The 18,652-nt window shown below is 43.9% G+C and overlaps 1 protein-coding gene across 5 annotated transcripts in view; it reads right to left on the bottom strand.

Moving 5' to 3' along the window:
* Nucleotides 1–18,652, bottom strand: part of TRPC4 (transient receptor potential cation channel subfamily C member 4) — a 1,361,777-nt gene that overhangs the window by 798,862 nt on the left and 544,263 nt on the right. For all 5 annotated transcript variants that reach the window (XM_069205494.1, XM_069205493.1, XM_069205497.1 and 2 more), the window contains one exon: nt 13,002–13,085. The gene's annotated coding sequence lies outside the window, so the exon portion shown is untranslated. The remainder of the gene's footprint in view (nt 1–13,001; nt 13,086–18,652) is intronic.

The raw sequence follows: 18,652 nt of genomic DNA, 5'->3' as shown, positions 1-18,652 counted from the left end.
GGATATACCAGCAGCCGTATTACGAGTCCATTATATCCTATGGAACTCGTAATACGGGTGGTGGTAAATCCGTCACATTTGGGACGGATTACCACCTCCTCCAAAGTTGGAATAACCCCCTATGTTATTTCACTTATAATGTAAATAGTATTACCGACTTGATTACAGTGTTCTTATTGAGTTTATTTGCTTGCTGATATAGATATGTTTACTAAGGTGTGATTCGCTGGCTTTCAGCATCACTGTGGTGCACGGCATGAGGATTACTTTATTTTTGTTGTAACTGTACATAGTACTACCTACTGATTTTATTTTTTTATTATGTCTTCTGAATGTGCTATTGTTGGTTTGATTGTTTAATAGAAAATATTGGAGGAGATAGGTACGGTAATAGGGTTTTAATGCACTTTGTGTTGGATGCATGAGTTATGTTATAATAGCCTCACAAAAATTTTGGGAATGTTAGGCTTACCTTTGTTCACATTGGGTACTTCACTGTGTTTGTATGATTTGGAGTGGGTCCTCCTTACAGATTTGTGTATCAATCTGCATTTACATTGTTTTTTTATGTTTAATAGAATACCTTTTAGATACTGGAAACATTTCAGCCTTCTATAGCCTTACTTTGGAAATACTTTTGTGTTGGTACATTTCAAGTTATTATACTTTTTAACCCTTTCTCTCTTCAATTTCCTTTCTATTATCTACATGTCCAATGGTATGAGGCAGGCTTACCTAAGGGGGCTAATTGCATGCATCTTGATTTTATTTGAGAGTGGTACTGCATTGTATAAACAGTTACCCTATGACCACTATTCTTGAATGGATATGCTACTGATACCCCAGTTTCACTAACTTAGTGTGGCACTATGGATCTCATCTTAGGAGCACTGTTGCAATAAGGTTTATTTTTTTTACAATTTTATGTTTTTATGCTGAGACTTCACCTAGCTATATTTGACTTTTTTAACACTGTATGGTGGGTGATGGTCAGCCCACTGCATACATCTGAGTGACTATATGAATATCAGAATTGGGAAATTCCTTATATTATATCTGCGTTGCATGAACTGTATGCTAGATCAGAAATAAAACTACTTGAAACTTCACGACTTTCCAGAATTGGACATTGACTCTAGTTTGAACTTTTGTGTGGGGCACACAAGAACTGCTGCAAAAGTGGACTGGGTTACCCCAAAAACTTTTTCTCTAATGGTCACAGAGAAGCCACCCTTGGGCATCCTCTTCAGAACACTCACTGGACCTCTGGAAGACAGAAGAATGACTGCACCTGCTGTTGAGCCCTGTGAGGAAACCTGAAAGGCTAGACCTTCTTTTACTTGTATCCAGGAAAAAGAAGTGGACTCCAGTGGTCAGTTGATTAACCTCTTATTGATCTACGGGGACACAACGTGCAACTAGAAACACTTTTCCTGATGTGCGCAGCTAACCAATTCCAACTGAACCTGCCCCAGACTTTGCTAGTGGCTTTACAAGAGTAAGTTTATAACCCTAATTGTTGTTCTTAAGGTCCCATGACCATTGACTGTGTCAAAGTTTGTTTCTTCTAGTATCCTGAGAAACCTGGTAATTAGAACCTGTTTATCTCCAAAGACCTCAGGAAGGTTGGAAAAAACCTACCAATTCTATCTGACAAATGTGTGTGGCTGCTGAGCCAAAGATTCCGATTGCTCCCACTTGGACCTTTTCAGCAGGAGCAAATCAGTTTCAGTAGGGTGACATGGCTATCCAAACTTGTGAAGCAGTGTTTAGCTATAGCTTTTAGCCTGGCCCTAATGAGGGAATACGAGCTCCAAAAAAGCGATTAAGTCCGAAGGTAGAAACCTTCACTGTGAGAAGGCACTGAAAGATTCCAACCAGTGAGGAACCTTCATTGGGAATTAATTTTGAATTATTCCCACTCTAAGCATTCATTCCCACCAAAAATCAATGGCTTCACCTGGGACTCATCTCACAGCTGGCTGGCCTCATATAGCACTTTTCGACCACAGTCTGCTGCCTTGTTGCGTTGATTACTTTTGACTTCCATTCTAAAGTTCATGTCAGAAGGTATAACCTCTGACCAGGATGAACCTGTTTTTTGTAACCGACATGAGCTTCATTGTGGTCTGCCATAAATGCCACCTGCTGGACTTTTTTCCTTATGCAGGGTCATCCCCAATCTTTTTGCCTCCTGTCTCCTATTTTATCTGACCTGTTGCTGTTGGCTTTTGAACTCTGAGCACTTTACCACTGCTAACCAGTGCTAAAGTGCATATGCTCTCTGTGTACATTGTATGATTGATTGGTTTATCCATGATTGGCATATCTGATTTACTAGTAAGTCCCTAGTAAGGTGCACTAGAGGTGCCAGGGCCTGTAAGGCAAATGCTACTAGTAGGCCTGCAGCACTGGTTGTGCCACCCACATAAGTCGCTCTGTAATCATGGCTCAGACCTGCCACTGCAGTGTCTGTGTGTGCAGTTTTAACTGTAAATTTGACTTGGCAAGTGTATCCACTTGCCAGGCCTAAACCTTCCCTTTTCTTGCATGTAAGGCACCCCTAAGGTAGGCCCTAGGTAGCCCCAAGGGCAGGGTGAAGTGTATGGTTAAGGACATAAAGTAATGTGTTTTATATGTCCTGACAGTGAAATATTGCTAAATCTGTTTTTCACTGTTGCAAGGCCTGCAGGTCTAACAGGCTGGTTAACATGGGGGCTAACTTTAAATCTGATTAAAGTGTAGATTCCCTTTGGGAGCGGATGGACGTGTGGAGTTTGGGGTCTCTGAGCTCATAATTTAAAAATACATCTTTTAGTAAAGTTGATTTTAAGATTGTGTGTTTGAAAATGCCACTTTTAGAAAGTGAGCATTTTCTGGCTTATACCATTTCTGTGACTCTGCCCGTTTGTGGATTCCCTGTCTGGGTCAGTTTGACAGTTGGACTGGTTACACCTCACACTAGACAGTGACACAAAGGGAGCTGGGGTGCAGTCTGCATTTCCTGTTGAGACATCTGTGCTAAGAGGGAGCGGAGAAGTGGTCACTTACACCTGAAAGGGCTGTGCCTGTCCTCACACAGTTCAGTCTCCGACCCCCTGATGAGTGTCTGGGGCCTGGCCTGGGCAAGGCAGGATTTCACATTCAACAGAGACTTTACTTTGAAGTAGGCCTATTTCAAAAGAGAAATTGGGTATAAGAAGGGCACCCAAAACCACAGACTTTAGAACACTTCTGGAAACAAGAGGAACCTCTGCCTGGAGAAGAGCTGAGGAAGAAGAGCAGCCCTGCCTGTGACTGTGCTTTGTGCAGCTATCCTGCAGTTGCTGCTTCTGCCAGAGAAAGAGGGCAAGGACTGGACTTTGTGTGCCTTCCATCTTGTGAAGAAATCTCCATGGGCTTGATTTAGAGCTTTCCTCCTGTTGATTGAAGTCGCAGGGACAGGAAAGACTTCTCTCTACCAGCACCTGGAGTCTCTGGAGAGACTCCTGTTCTGACAAGTGGTGCCCTATCCAGTCCCTGGGCCCTTGAAAGGAAAGTTGGTGAAAATGAAGGAAATCGACTCCGGACCGACGCCGCTGCTGAAGCCGGGTGACGCAACCTGCACCCAACTCCGTGATCTTCGCTGGAACGCGACGACCTTCGCAGGCCCGACATCGCTGCAGCCCCGCCGAAGTCCATGACTCGGTGGAAGTCGCCGCACCACGTCGTGACCAACGCCGCTCAAAGTGCGCGGATTCAACGTTTCGCACAGATGCCGCAATCCCCGACTTCGTGCATCGGCTTGTTTTCACTCTTCACCAAAGGTACTGTATCTGGGGGTCTACACGACTCTGTGTCTGGTGCCGCTGGTGTCGGATTGTTGGGAACGACTCCGTCACGACGCCATGTTAGCACCTCATCGAAGCATTTTGTGTTTCTAATCGTTATTTTTGAGTTTAATCTTTAAAAATTCATAACTTGACTTGTGTATGTCGGAGTTTTGTCATTTTGGTCTTGTTTTTTTAGATAAATATTTCCAATTTCCTAAACCTGTGTTGTGTCATTTTGTAGTGTTTTCATTAAGTTACTGTGTGTGTTGGTACAGATACTCTACACCTAGCACTCTGATGTTAAGCCTACTGCTCTGCCAAGCTACCAAGGGGGTAAGCAGGAGTTAGCTAAGGGTGATTCTCGTTTACCCTGACTAGAGTGAGTGTCCTTGCTTGAACAGGGGGGTAACCTGACAGTCAACCAAAGACCCCATTTCTAACACCAGCTAGGTATCAGTCAGAATTACTGTGGTTCGCAGTTAACGATTTTGTATGATTTTCATTTGAAACTGTAAAAACTCAAATCTCCAGTTCCCCATAATGAAATTTTGCCATTTTGGTGTAATTTTGTTAATTAAAGTATCCTCTATTTATGTAAATTGGGTAAGGTTTTTGTTGTGTTGTGTTTTTAAATTAGCTGTTTCAAAATGTCTTCGCCCGAAGTTCTCATTATGGACCCGCTGTTTCAGTTTGTAAAACTGATGTTATGTCTTTGTTAGTGCCCAGCACCAGCTGGAAATGATGTGATGGATGTTGTTCTTAAAACTATGAAGCTACTTATTTAAAAAAATAGCTGCTTTGGTACTTTTAAATGGTTCACATTTAAGTTAAACCTCTCTGGTCTGTCCCATAGCTGCCAGTGTTCGAGCTCATGTTTAAATTACAAGTACCTCTACTGGACCTAGAAAGAATAGTGACATTTTTAGGAGTAGGGGACTGCCATCACCCCAACTAATTATCCACTTTCATACACCTGGTTAGCCAAAATGTTATCTGAAATACCCACAGAAATTAAGGGGAAAGAAGAGTGACCCAGCCAACTGAGGAACACCTACTGCACAAGCCTGTCTTATTGTAATTAATATTGAGTTGGCTCATGGTGTCACACATTTATACATTATGTGCATTGATATAAGCTGTTTAAATAATAGATAAAAATGTTCTGCTCTCAGTTACCTTATGCAGCAGTTATAAGTGGGTGGTTGGAGAAGGATCTGCCTCCTGACAAATGATTCAATTTAACATCTACATTAGAGTGCCTTGCTCTAGAGGAAGAGGTGAGAAGGTGACCAGAAAGGCCAGGAACTGCAGGGAACAGGAAGGGACAGGAAGAGTTGAAAACAGAAACATGCCTGGAAGCAAAGGCTGTTTTATACTCTGTCACTCCAAGATGTCAACTCATCCCCTCATTGAATTACCCTTTAAACTCTTTGCCATTGAAGAGAGGATGCAGGGATCTGAGTGTGTGACTCCACTTTTGTAAGGGCTCGGAATAACACTTTGAGCGTGAGAAAACCAGTACCTTTTTTATTACCTACTTGAACTCTCCTCTACCTCAAAGATACACATTTAATGCAAAATATGGATCTAATTGAAGAAATTCACGCTTGCATGAGTGCTGTGTCTGTCCATCACTCTCTTGCACTCCTGCTACTAAACTCAGCTTTGAGAGGAGATCAGACCAGTCTGACACTCCTCAATCTCACTCTTTCATCACTGGTAAGGCTCTGCCACAAAAATATGAGCATTTCTTGACATAAATCTTGTGGATTGGTATTGCTTTGCCCTTTATGCTCGGTTATGTGAAGTAAGTTAAAAAACATCCATTGGATTGGAGGACTCTTTCCCACCTTTGTATATAAATCAGATTTTCAGAGTTACTGGCCCTGTCAGAGTTACAATATGTGGTAATCGTGTGCATCCAGCATTTTTCATATGGATATTAAGGCTGTGGAATGTAGCCGAAGTGCTGAGGTGAAACTTGGGGAGAAAATGCAGAGTAATTGTTAGACCTGGCTCTTCCTGCAGGGTCACCCCGACCTTTTGTCTTTTCCCTCAAATGTTTGCTGAATTCGCTTTTGTTGGCTTTAGGATTCTAGCACTTTACCACTGCTGACCAGTGCTAATGTGCAGGTGCTCTGTACTCTAAACAAGGTGATAGTGGCGTATCCACAGTTGGCGTACTTAATTTACTTGTGAGTCCCTGGTAAAGTGCATTATATGTGCCCAAGGCCTGTACATTAAATGCTAGTAGGGAGCCTGCCTCACTGATTGTGCCACCCACTGCAGTAGCCCTTTAAACATATCCCAGGCTTGCCACTGTAGAGCCTGCGTGCGGCTTAAAAATGCCATTTCGACCTGGCAAGTGCACCCACTTGCCAGGCCCAAACCAACCTTCCTTTATTTTACATTTAAGTTACCCTTAAGGTAGGCCCTAGTTAGCCCCAAGAGCAGGGTGCAATGTGTGTAAACATTTAGACACGTACTTTTAAGTTTAACATATACTGGTAGTGAAAAATTATTATATTTGTTTTTCACTACTGCAAGTCCTATCCTTCCCATAGGTTAACATTGGGGGTACCTTAAAGCAACCTTTAAGTGTAGCTTCCAATTAAGAACATATACAAATATGTAGTTTGGTGTCTCTGGACTCACAATTTAAAAGGACAACTTATGGTGAAGTTGGATTTTAAATTGTGAGTTTGAAAATGTCACTTTTAGAAAGTTGGCATTTTCTTACTTTAATCATTCTGTGCCTCTGCCTGTCCCTGAATACACATCTGTGTTGGTCAGCGGGAATGACAACTAGGGTTTGTGCATTCTCTCTAGACAGTCACACACAATGGGAGCTTCGGTGCGACATTTGCATCCTGGTGGGCTATCACCAGGCCCTGATATCCCTGGACAAGATGGAAGGGAGGAGCTGACACACCTCAATAGGGCTGTGCTTCTCCCCACACAAAGGGCTGTATATCACTCTGCAGAGGGTCTGGAGTCAGGAAAGAAAAGGCAGGGACCTTTGGCACTTTGAAGGCCTTGTTTTGAAGTCTTCCCCACTTCAAGAACTCAACTGGTTATAAGAACTGGACCCCAACCTCCATCAAATCAGACCTTTACTAGAACTAAGGACATTCTGTCAGGAAGAAGGACTACTGTGCTGTCAGGAGGGACTGCCACTTTGCTAACTCATTGCTGTGTTGACCTACTACTTGCTGTGTACTGTGCTATAGGCATGACTGCCACTTTGCTACTTGCTTTGCAGTATTGGCCTGCTACTTGCTGCTTCTTGCCTGGAATGAAAAGGACTGGACCTGTTCTCTACATTCTTGAACCCCAGGTTCTCCAAGGGCTTCTTGGCTTGCCGTGTGTTCTCCTGCAGCCTCAGGGACATCAAAAACTGGCTGCAATTTGTCCTGGTGCTGCTGCCATCTGAGAGTCCAACCCTTGCCTGTGGTGTCCCCTCCAGTCCTGGGCCTCAGAAGTTGGGTCTGAAGCTGTTTTCTGCAAAAACTGTTGCAATAACCTGACTGTGTGAAACAAATTGGAGGATTGCTCCTCAACAAAGATGCAGCCCCAATTCATTGACACCGTCTGCAATACTCGATAACGATGCAGTGCCAATCCTTTGACATCTCCTGTGAGGATCATCTCTGATGCATTGACCTGACTGTGTGGAAAATATTGACACATTGTGCTCTCAACATCAACCCTTTGCTCCATACCAAGTACTTTTTCAGCAGACCATGCATGGGTTCTACAACCAGCCCAACCCTCATTGCGGTCAGCCTGAACTTTGGATTTCTGCTGGTCCCTTGTGACCTCAAGTAGCCCTTTAACCACTAGTGATTTCTAAGCACTGTTTTCACATTTAATCTTTGAAATACATATGTCAACTTCTACTTATGGGATTTGTGTCATATTGGTCTCATTTTACCCAGATACATACCCTCTATTCATGTAACCTGGTGTGGAGTCTTTTTGTGAAGTTTTCACTGTGCTACTGTAATTTAGGTGCTGTACAAATACTTTTCACATTGTCTCTTAAGTTAAGCCTGGCTGCTTTGTGCCAAGCTGGCAGAGGGTGAGCACAGGTTAATTTAGTGTGTGTATCTGACTTACCCTGACTAGGATTGTGGTCCCTACTTGGACAGAGTGCATACCTCTGCCAACTAGAGACATAGGCCCTCATTCCGAGCCTGGCGGGCGGCGGAGGCCGCCCGCCAGGCTTCCCCCCTCCGAAATACCGCTCCGCGGTCGTAAGACCGCGGAGGGTATTCCGAGTTTTCCCCTGGGCTGGCGGGCGGTCTTCACAAGACCGCCCGCCAGCCCAGGGGAAAACTCCCTTCCCACGATGACGCCGGCTCGTAATAGAGCCGGCGGAGTGGGAAGGTGCGACGGGTGCAGTTGCACCCGTCGCGTATTTCAGTGTCTGCTTTGCAGACACTGAAATACTTTTAGGGGCCCTCTTACGGGGGCCCCTGCTGTGCCCATGCCATAGGCATGGGCACGGCAGGGGCCCCCAGGGGCCCCGCGACTCCCCCTCCCGCCATCCGGTTCCCGGCGGGAGAACCGCCAGGAACTGGATGGCGGGAGGGGGAGTCGGAATCCCCATGCCGGCGCAGCATGCTGCGCCGGCTTGGAGGATTCCTTCGGGGCAGCGGGAAACCGGCGGGAGACCGCCGGTTTCCCTTCTCTGACCGCGGCTGAGCCGCCGCGGTCAGAATGCCCCGCGGGGCACCGCCGGCCTGTCGGCGGTGCCACCGCGTCCCACGGCCCTGGCGGACTTGTTCCGCCAGGGTCGTAATGACCCCCATAATTTCTAACAATGATCATGGGAATAGGTGCAGTATTCATACTTCAAGGCAATTCCCTGTTTCCTAGTTGATCCTCTGGTTTTAGATGTAATAAAGCAGAATACCCCTCCCGGAATCATCAAGACCCACAATATTGGTAACTCAAGGGGGTGACCTAGCCGTCTTCTGCCTCACTAATTATAGGGCCCTTCGACTGTATAGGATACATCCTCATTTCTAACAAGAAACATAGATCATCAAGTGTTCACAAATACGTGTAAAACGTTATTAAAATCTTGACAGTGTTTAGAAAGTGGCACATACTTTATAAATAGCCACATGTGTTTTGTTTTATCTTTCTGTTAAAACCCAAGGGCATTCTAAACATAATATACCAGCAACTGTTCATTCCAAAGTTTGCAACAAGTTACTCTTCAAAATAATCTTGGTTAAAAGGTTTCCTTTCCATAAGGCACAAACATGTGACCTCTGGCCTCATTAGAGCAGCCAATAGAAAGGATATGTCGTGTCTTCTATGTGCATCATAACGAAGAAATGTGCTTAGGGAACAGGCCAGTCTGTAGAATTACACTGAGACGTTAGACATTATTCTTTATTACCTTGAGTCATACATGGGAAGCAACCCTTATCTCTTTAATGGGAAAGCTACAGATAGTCTGCACAAAGACATCAGAGGTGGTAAAATTGATTTATTTTTATTTCACTTGGCCGTAACAGATGGTCACAGCAGAGCCATATGTATAAAATATCAGGATTTTCTTTTCAACAGGGAGGTTTAATTAGTAATACATTTATCATATTTTTATATGGTAAAACAAATCTGGCCTCTTGCTTATCTCCAAAACTATAAATGAGAACGGATTGCCGATTTGGAAGGTCCAGGCCATATAACACATCACTTCAAAATAGGAAATGTTTAACTGCCACCGACGTGACATATTAATATGGACCAAAGCACATATGTTTCAAGCTAAAACTCATGAAGCCTGTCATATTTTCTATGTGGCATACACAGAATTCACATATGAAATGAATCCTGTGTGTTTTAAATGCCATAATCCAAAACCACATGACTTAACATATGTGTTATCTTGCTAGTTATTGGCTTTTCGTACCTCTCTCTATCAGTCTTTTGGCCTGGCACGATATCAGTCCAGATCGATTGCATCAGAGATTGTCTTACAAGGAATGGGAATGTCGTTGTAAATGGAGAACATGTGTCTAAGCCCAGGGGTTCAGCCACAGTAAATACAACAAAAGTTGATAAAAAAAATCTGTGGGCCTATCCTAGGCAGAGGGCATGTTCACAAGATACTAGAAAATTCAGCTGTCTAATCGAATCATGTTCACAGTTCCCTGCCAATCAACTGGCTCATCTTCACATGTCACAGCCAATCCCCTACTCTTCTGGTCACCAAGTGCTCCACCCCCAATCATTTGGTGTTGCACCTGGCCAGGTACGAAAACAGGAGCTTTCCTTAATTTAACTCTCTCTTTCCTCACCTAAAACAAATACAATGATGGAACAAATGAAGAAACAATGGTTGCTAATCTGGCCAACGTATTCACATTTTACATTGCATTTCTGCTGGTGCAATTTTGATGATATCACTGCACCATGCACCATTGAGCGTGCAAGGGTTTCTAAATAAAGGTGTATAAAAATGCTGATTATAGCTACCTTCCATGAGTCCGCAACAAAACCCGCAATGTTAACCAATCCCTGAAACGACTGTCACAGGCTACAAGTCAAACTAAGCAACTGATACACAAATCCCTCAGGTTTTGCCACTGCAAAATGTTTTTTTGCAAGAAACTAAATATCTTTTGTGACATGGAAATACATTTTCAACACACTGCATTTCATTTTGAACACTGGGAGGGAATGTAAAAGAGACATTCCCTCCTAGTTCAGTTTCAATGGCATGCAACAATGGTTTGTGGCTGCAATTGTGGATAAACATCATTGATGAGATATTGACACCCAAATTGAGTGGTATTTGATTTGAAAAGGGGAACTGTCCCCATGTGACAGCTTTCCCTTTGGGAATCAGGCCCGGCAGCCTCGAGGGAGAGCAGACACCTTTTCAGTGGGTCCACTGCATGCTTCCTACAAATACTTCAGAAACAGCTGTTATGAGCACCATGACAGTGCTCATTTAGGCAGTCTTTTTTAATTCCTTTAATGAGATTTGCCTTTCATTTTTCTGTACAAGAAAGTCTGAAGTTCCTAGAGTACACACAAAACCTGCTCATATCATCTTCGCCCACAACCCTGTAGGTTGACATGTGTTTTGCTTATGTTCTTGGTCATAGCCATTACAAAGTGACCCCTTCAATGTAATATTATTGTTAACAAAGATATACTCTTAATGTCAACATGTTGATAGAGCTGATGTATTTTGTTCCAGGTTAGTGTAGTCTTAAAGAAGATTTGCTGTCTCCAATCCCTGTCTTTGCTCTGGAATTATCAACAGAGGTCACACCAGATTGCCAAACCCCTTACTCTCAATAGAGCAGTAGGTGGCAGAAGCTGATGTGAAGGAGTCCTTTACTGAGAGCGCACTGCTTCTTCAACAAAACCCATCTAAGGAATATCTCAGGCCACCTACTCAATAGTATGTTGTACAACACTAAAATTCAGAAGCCAGGTATGCTATTTGATGCTTAATCCACCCATATTTCCTACATAATCCAAAATATGCTGTAGTAATTGGGGTTAATAAAGCTTCAAGAAGGCTGTAATCCAGTTGACAGACGATGTGTTTATTCAGGTAAAATCGGCAAAAGACCCCAGCCACCAGCGCTCACAGCAACGTCCTCTCGCCTCTCAACTCCCCAGTCGTTAACACCTCACGTTCCTTCATGGAATCTCTCCAAGATTCCAATAGAATACCACATATGCCCCATTGTAATGTGAGGAATTTCGGTGATTTCACTCAAAATTTGGCATTTGAAATTAACCTGGTTAAAAAGTAAAAGGGAGATCGATGCGTGTGCCACCTTTCTGGACTCTCCTAGTCCAGAAGGTTTCCATGGGCGCCTGCTAATTACAGGCCCAAATATCTCAGCTACAAACATAACAAACGAACAGTGCCCGCTGCAAACGTTGGGTATGTGTTTTATTGGGAGAAGAGTGGAAATACTGTTTGGTAGGACTTTTGTCATGCCCCACGGATTCTGAAACTTTCCATTACAAAATTATGAGGAAACTAGTCAATGTTTGACAAGCATTCTCTATAAGAAAACGTGGTGATATTATCACTGGGATTGGTTTATTTGGGTGCATGCAGATCCATGACATAAAGACATCAGACAATCACCTCCACAAAAATATGTCTTATTCAAGTGTTTCCTCTCTTCACTTGGTTGTGTATTTGGCTCGCTCCTGTCACATATGTACAATACTCATGTTGAGTACATACATGTGGGGCAAACCAAAAATCTTTGGTACCTTTATAATACCCATGTGGGGAAAAATGATACAAATGTGGTCTGGATATCTTTTGCAAAAACAAAAAAAGAGTGAAGTTAGGAACACTTACCCATGAATGAATTGCCGCAAATATACAAAAATGACTGTTTGGGAATAGGAATTAAAGGATGGAGGTCTGCTGCCATTTGTAAGCCACCATTCCAATAGCTGCAGGTCCTAAATGGTGCAGGGGTAGCAAATAGCAAGCTGTCTAATCAATATTCATTAGCAGACCATTTTTTCACCCTCTAAGAATGAATATTTTGAAGTGCAACCTATCATCACATAGACGGTATTACAAAATGGCAGGCGGATCACAAAAAGTTGACGCGCAGCTTGCACCGACTATTTGTCATCTGCCTGTATGCACGTCATGCTCTAAGAATGGCCCCAAATGCCAACAGAAAACGAATGAATACTACTCCACATGACATGAAGTAGCTTCCAATAGAGCTCTGTTCATTGCCCGAACTTACAAACAGCAATCTGCACAGATCTAAATATATATCATGCAGATAATATAGTTTTACTGTGGAATGCACTGATTTAGCATCAGTTCTTAAGTTTTTTAGAAAGAAAAGGACCAAGACTGCAACATCTATAAAAGTTGCCTTTCCAGGCTGGCCGTATTTAACAGCTAAATACCAAAAGTATATCAGTACCAATACTTAACTACTGTACCAGTACTCAGATGTCTGCAACACATTAAGAGGCAGCCTGGATCACTGTTAGAAAATATTTATTCGGATACTTCCTTAAAACATAGCTTGAAAATGTTTTGAATACTCTTAATGATTTTAAATTTAATGGACGGGAATCTGCGATCATAATTTTTTTGTAGATCATAAAAAGTATGATGAGAATACAGTTCAGAAAAAATATATAAAACAGTTGTCTTACCACACTAACCGCATGCTGACAGTAAGTTAGGGGTAGCAGCAGTCTGCTTGGGTTCTTGTTGCACAGCGCAAGCAGACAGGAAACCTGTGATTCAAAAACAAATGATCAGTAGGAAAAAAGTTGACAACATTTTTAGAGTGTTCAGACAACTAATCACGAGTGTCAATTCAGCTAGATTAAGATAAATTCTCCTTGTAAGGGGCACATTTTTTACTGCATAATTTACTCTCGAGAAAATATTATTCAAACGCAACCATTTGTGAATGCTATTGAATGCCATCAGTGCCGCAGGCAAATGCTTTCAATATTGCAATTTTATTTCTGGGGTGAGCATTGATAAAATACAACTCTGTAAAAACAGCCACGCCGCCGTGACTGCTTCATGTAACTTGATCCTCACCCCGGAACTTTGTCAAAAGTTTTCACTACAACCAGAATAAGACACCTCGTATGGAATTTTTCGTCCTTGAATAAAGGGAGATTGCGCCTTGAGTGGTCCTGCAGTGCCAAAGTAATACGCCTATTGAGCATGAGGCAATGACTCAGCGATCTGAAGGCCTAGGTCGAGTCCATGCTCACTTCACACAGCCCTCTTGTGATGAAGTATTCCCACTATGAATGGGTTATAATATACCCAGGGCCAGCTTGTTATAATATATCCAAGGCCGGCTTTAGAGCTGGAAGCCCCGGTGAAACAATCTTACTCTCATGACCGCCTCCTCGAATTGCTTCACTACCACCCAGCAAAAGTGTCCATCATCCAATTGAACTTAGTCAACTTAAATGGAGTATTCCAGATGGGGAAATTATTAGGGCTAAGAGAAACTGCAGTGGTAGTAGCCTCTTTGAAGCAGAAAAAACACTAATGATACAACGATTTCTGCACCGGGGTTGCCCCAAATGGGTCTCAGAGAAGGCTATTCAAAGAGTTGACATGCACATCAGAATGTAATTCTTTTTTGGTTCCAATAGAGAGAATGGGGACAAAATCCAGGGCATGGAAGAGAATGAATTGAGAATCAACACCACATATAATGCGAGATCAGGAAGCATACGTGAAACTTTGAACAAAAATTGGGACATCTTAAGGTGTGACTCAATATTAGGCAATTGAACAGGGGATAGACCTAGAGGCACATATTGCAAGACCAAATCCTTGAGAGACCTGCTTGTGAAAACTGACATCGAAACAAGGGTAGGTAATATGAGTGCCTGTCGATAACCTCTCAGGGATTTATGTGTTTGTCGTAAAGCTTGCACATACTCGTCTAACTGTAACCAAATTGCATTGTCAGATCACAGTACCAAAACTATATCTAGAGTCAATAACTGCGACACTCCTTTAGTTGTGGATGTCCTAGAGTGCCTGTGTGGCTTGAGGTACATAGTGAGTACCATACCCCGGTAAGAAAGAGAATATTGGAACATGCCAGAGCAATAATGAATCATGATGAACAGTACCCTGTTGCTAGACACTATGAAATAGACCACTTTAGTGACTGGAATCTATTATGTAATTCAGGGAATAACCACGTTCCATTAAATCCCTAAGGGGAAGACTAGGTGAGTATGTTACGCAGGACTGAGTCCAGGTGGATCATTAGGCTTAACCCCAAAGCCTTGAATGGTTTGAAGGCTGCAGTGAGTTACATGTACACTTGGAATAGAAACTGTTGGTGTGCTTGGACATAGAAGTGTACGATAGCAGCAGTAATCTCTAAACTCTGGATTTGTTGTGACCATTTAATTATGTAACATAATTATGTAAGAAATTGTGTTGAATTTTAAACCCCCTCAAGGATAAAATGGGTACCCAGTACTGTTTTTTTTTTTTTTTTTTTTACAGAGGAGAGGCAGGGACTCCCACCTAGAGGGGCACCCTACCCTTTTCTTCTGGCACTTGAAGAACCAGAGTGAAACATTTTTTTTTGTACTTTAAGAACTTTGATATTGGACTAGTCGGTTGCACACAAGTGATGGTAATTCATGACCCTTCGGTTATCATATTTTAAGGGAAGTACTAGGCCTCACCTGCAGCACGGGTAACTAACGCCCACCGGGGCCTTAATCCAGATGAAATGATATATATGTACATTCATGTAAAATATGATTTCCTCAAAACCATGGCTTTCTTTTCACTTTTGTTTTGGTTCCACGTGCGGATGGCAATAAACAGCATACTTAGGGCCAGATGTAGGAAGCCGTTTGCATGGTGCAAACTGCGAAAATTGCAGTTTGCGCCATGCAAACAGCCTAACGCAATGCTCATTCACAAATTGCGAGTCGGTACCGACTCGCAATTTGTGAATGCGACTCGCAAATAGGAAGGGGTGTTCCCTTCCTATTTGCGACTCGCATCGCAATTCGCACTTACCACCACTGTCACACTGGTGGTAACTCATTCGCAAAAGGGAAGGGGTCCCCATGGGACCCCTTCCCCTTTGTGAATGTGGGCAAAAAGGTTTTTTCAGAGCAGGCAGTGGTCCAATGGACCACTGCCTACACTGAAAAAACGAAATCAAATGGTTTTGTAATTTTTTTCATTTTCCAACTCGTTTTCCTTTAAGGAAAACGGGCTGCAAAATGAAAAAAAAAACTGTTTTATTTAAAAAGCAGTCACAGACATGGAGGTCTGCTGACTTCAGCAGGCCACCATCCCTGTGAGTGCAGGGACTCGCTATGGGGTCGCAAAATGTGACCCCCCTTATTAATACTAATGAGGTGGGTCTTTGCGACCCCATAGCGAGTCGCAGACGGTGTCTGAGACACCGTTCTGCATCCGATATTGCGATTCGGAAATTAAGAGTCGCACCGACTCGCAATTTCCGAGACGCAATATCGGACTTTGCTACATGTGGCTTTATGTAACCCTTTTCACTTTGGAGTTAAGGACATGTTATGATTTCCCATACGCTATTTATATTTGCATTACTGTCAGCATATAACCATTGGTTTATTATCATGAGGCGTGGGGGTCCCACTGGAGTTATGGTTTGTGTTTCTTTGGTATACCACCTCCACCTCCTCTTGGCATCCCAGCAAAGAAACGGAAAAATTGGTCTTGCATTTAAAAATATTTTGTCTTACATTTGGAAAATGCCTACTAACTGTCAAGGGAACTTTGTAGCTTACTGGAGCCATAGACCACGTGATGAACTAAAAAAAGGACAGAAAACTCTTAATTTATTTGTTCATGTTATAACTGTGGAAGTATTTTGCATTGGAACTTAGGGAGTAAGACGCATGTCCACCCTCCATTTGAAACATATTGCCAGTTACACTATGTTTTTTTACAGTTATAAGTTATACTGTGCCACTTTTAATTTCATGAGTGTAAGAAAGTAGCCTCTTTCTAGCCTTGTTACCCCCACTTTTGGCCTGTTTGTGAGTATATGTCAGGGTGTTTTCACTGTCTCACTGGGATCCTGCTAGCCAGGTCCCAGTTCTCATTGTGAAAACCCTATGTTGTAAGTGTAGTTGTTATGTGTCACTGGGATCCTGCTAGCCAGGGCCCAGTGCTCATAATGAAAACCCTATGTTGTAAGTGTGGTTGTTATGTGTCACTGGGATCCTGCTAGCCAGGGCCCAGTGCTCATAATGAAAACCCTATGTTGTAAGTGTGGTTGTTATGTGTCACTGGGATCCTGCTAGCCAGGACCCCAGTGCTCATAAGTTTGTGGCCTATATGTATGTGTTCCCTGTGTGATGCCTAACTGTCTCACTGAGGCTCTGCTAACCAGAACCTCAGTGGTTATGCTCTCTCTGCTTTCCAAATGTGTCACTAACAGGCTAGTGACTAAATTTCCCAATTCACATTGGCATACTGGTACACCCATATAATTCCCGAGTATATGTTACTGAGGTACCCAGGGTATTGGGGTTCCAGGAGATCCCTATGGGCTGCAGCATTTCATTTGCCACACATAGGGAGCTCTGACAATTCTTACACAGGCCTGCCACTGCAGCCTGCGTGAAATAACGTCCACGTTATTTCACAGCCATTTACCACTGCACTTAAGTAACTTATAAGTCACCTATATGTCTAACCTTCAACTGGTGAAGGTTGGGTGCAAAGTTACTTAGTGTGTGGACACCCTGGCACTAGCCAAGGTGCCCCCACATCGTTCAGGGCAAATTCCCCAGACTTTGTGAGTGCGGGGACACCATTACACGCATGCACTATACCTAGGTCATTACCTATGTATAGCGTCACAATGGTAACTCCAAACATGGCCATTTAACATGTCTAAGATCATGGAATTGTCACCCCAATGCCATTCTGGCATTGGGGGGACAATTCCATGATCCCCTGGGTCTCTAGCACAGAACCTGGGTACTGCCAAACTGCCTTTTCAGGGTTTGCACTGCAGCTGCTGCTGCTGCCAACTCCTCAGACAGGTTTCTGCCCCCCTGGGGTCCAGGCAGCCCTGGCCCAGGAAGGCAGAACAAAGGATTTCCTCTGAGAGAGTGTGTTACACCCTCTCCCTTTTGAAATATGTGTGAGGGCTGGGGAGGAGTAGCCTCCCCCAGCCTCTGGAAATGCTTTGATGGGCACAGATGGTGCTCATCTCTGCATAAGCCAGTCTACACTGGTTTAGGGATCCCCCAGCCCTGCTCAGGCGCGAAACTGGACAAAGGAAAGGGGAGTGACTACTCCCCTGACCTGCACCTCCCAGGGGAGGTGCCCAGAGCTCCTCCAGTGTGTCCCAGACCTCTGCCATCTTGGAAACAGAGGTGTTTGTGGCACACTGGACTGCTCTGAGTGGCCAGTGCCAGCAGGTGACGTCAGAGGCTCCTTTTGATAGGCTCTTTACCTCTCTTGGTAGCCAATCCTCCTTCCTTGGTAGCCAAACCTCCTTTTCTGGCTATTTAGGGTCTCTGCTTTGGGGAATTCTTTAGATAACGAATGCAAGAGTTCACCAGAGATCCTCTGCATCTCCCTCTTCACCTTCTGCCAAAGGATCGACCGCTGACTGCTCAGGATGCCTGCAAAACCGCAACAAAGTAGCAAGACAACTACTAGCAACCTTGTATCGCTTCATCCTGCCGGCTTTCTCGACTGTTTCCAGGTGGTGCATGCTCTGAGGGTAGCCTGCCTCCTCTCTGCACCAGGAGCTCTAAAGAAATCTCTAGTGGGTCGACTGAATCTTCCCCCTGCAACCACAGGCACCAAAAGACTGCATCACTGGTCCTCTGGGTCCCCTCTCAGCACGATGAGCGTGGTCCCTGGAACTCAGCAACTCTGTCCAAGTGACTCCCACAGTCCAGTGACTCTTCAGTCCAAGTTTGGTGGAGGTAAGTCCTTGCCTCCCCACGCTAGACTGCATTGCTGGGTACCACATGATTTGCAGCTGCTACGGCTCCTGTGCACTCTTCCAGGATTTCCTTCATGCACAGCCAAGCCTGGGTCCCCGACACTCCTTCCTGCAGTGCACAACCTTGTCCTCCGGCATCGGGGGACTCCCTTTTGTGACTTCGGGTGGACTCCAGTTCACTTTTCTTCTAAGTGCCTGTTCAGGTACTTCTGCGGGTGCTGCCTGCTTCTGTGAGGGCTCCCTGAGTTGCTGGGCGCCCCCTTTGTCTCCTCCTCCAAGTGGCGACATTCTGGTCCCTCCTGGACCAAAGCAGCACCCAAAAATCTCTACTGCAAC

Source organism: Pleurodeles waltl, chromosome 8, assembly GCF_031143425.1.
Source record: "Pleurodeles waltl isolate 20211129_DDA chromosome 8, aPleWal1.hap1.20221129, whole genome shotgun sequence".
NCBI classification, from domain to species: Eukaryota; Metazoa; Chordata; class Amphibia; order Caudata; family Salamandridae; genus Pleurodeles; species Pleurodeles waltl.
This window is presented reverse-complemented; position numbering and strand designations above follow the sequence as displayed.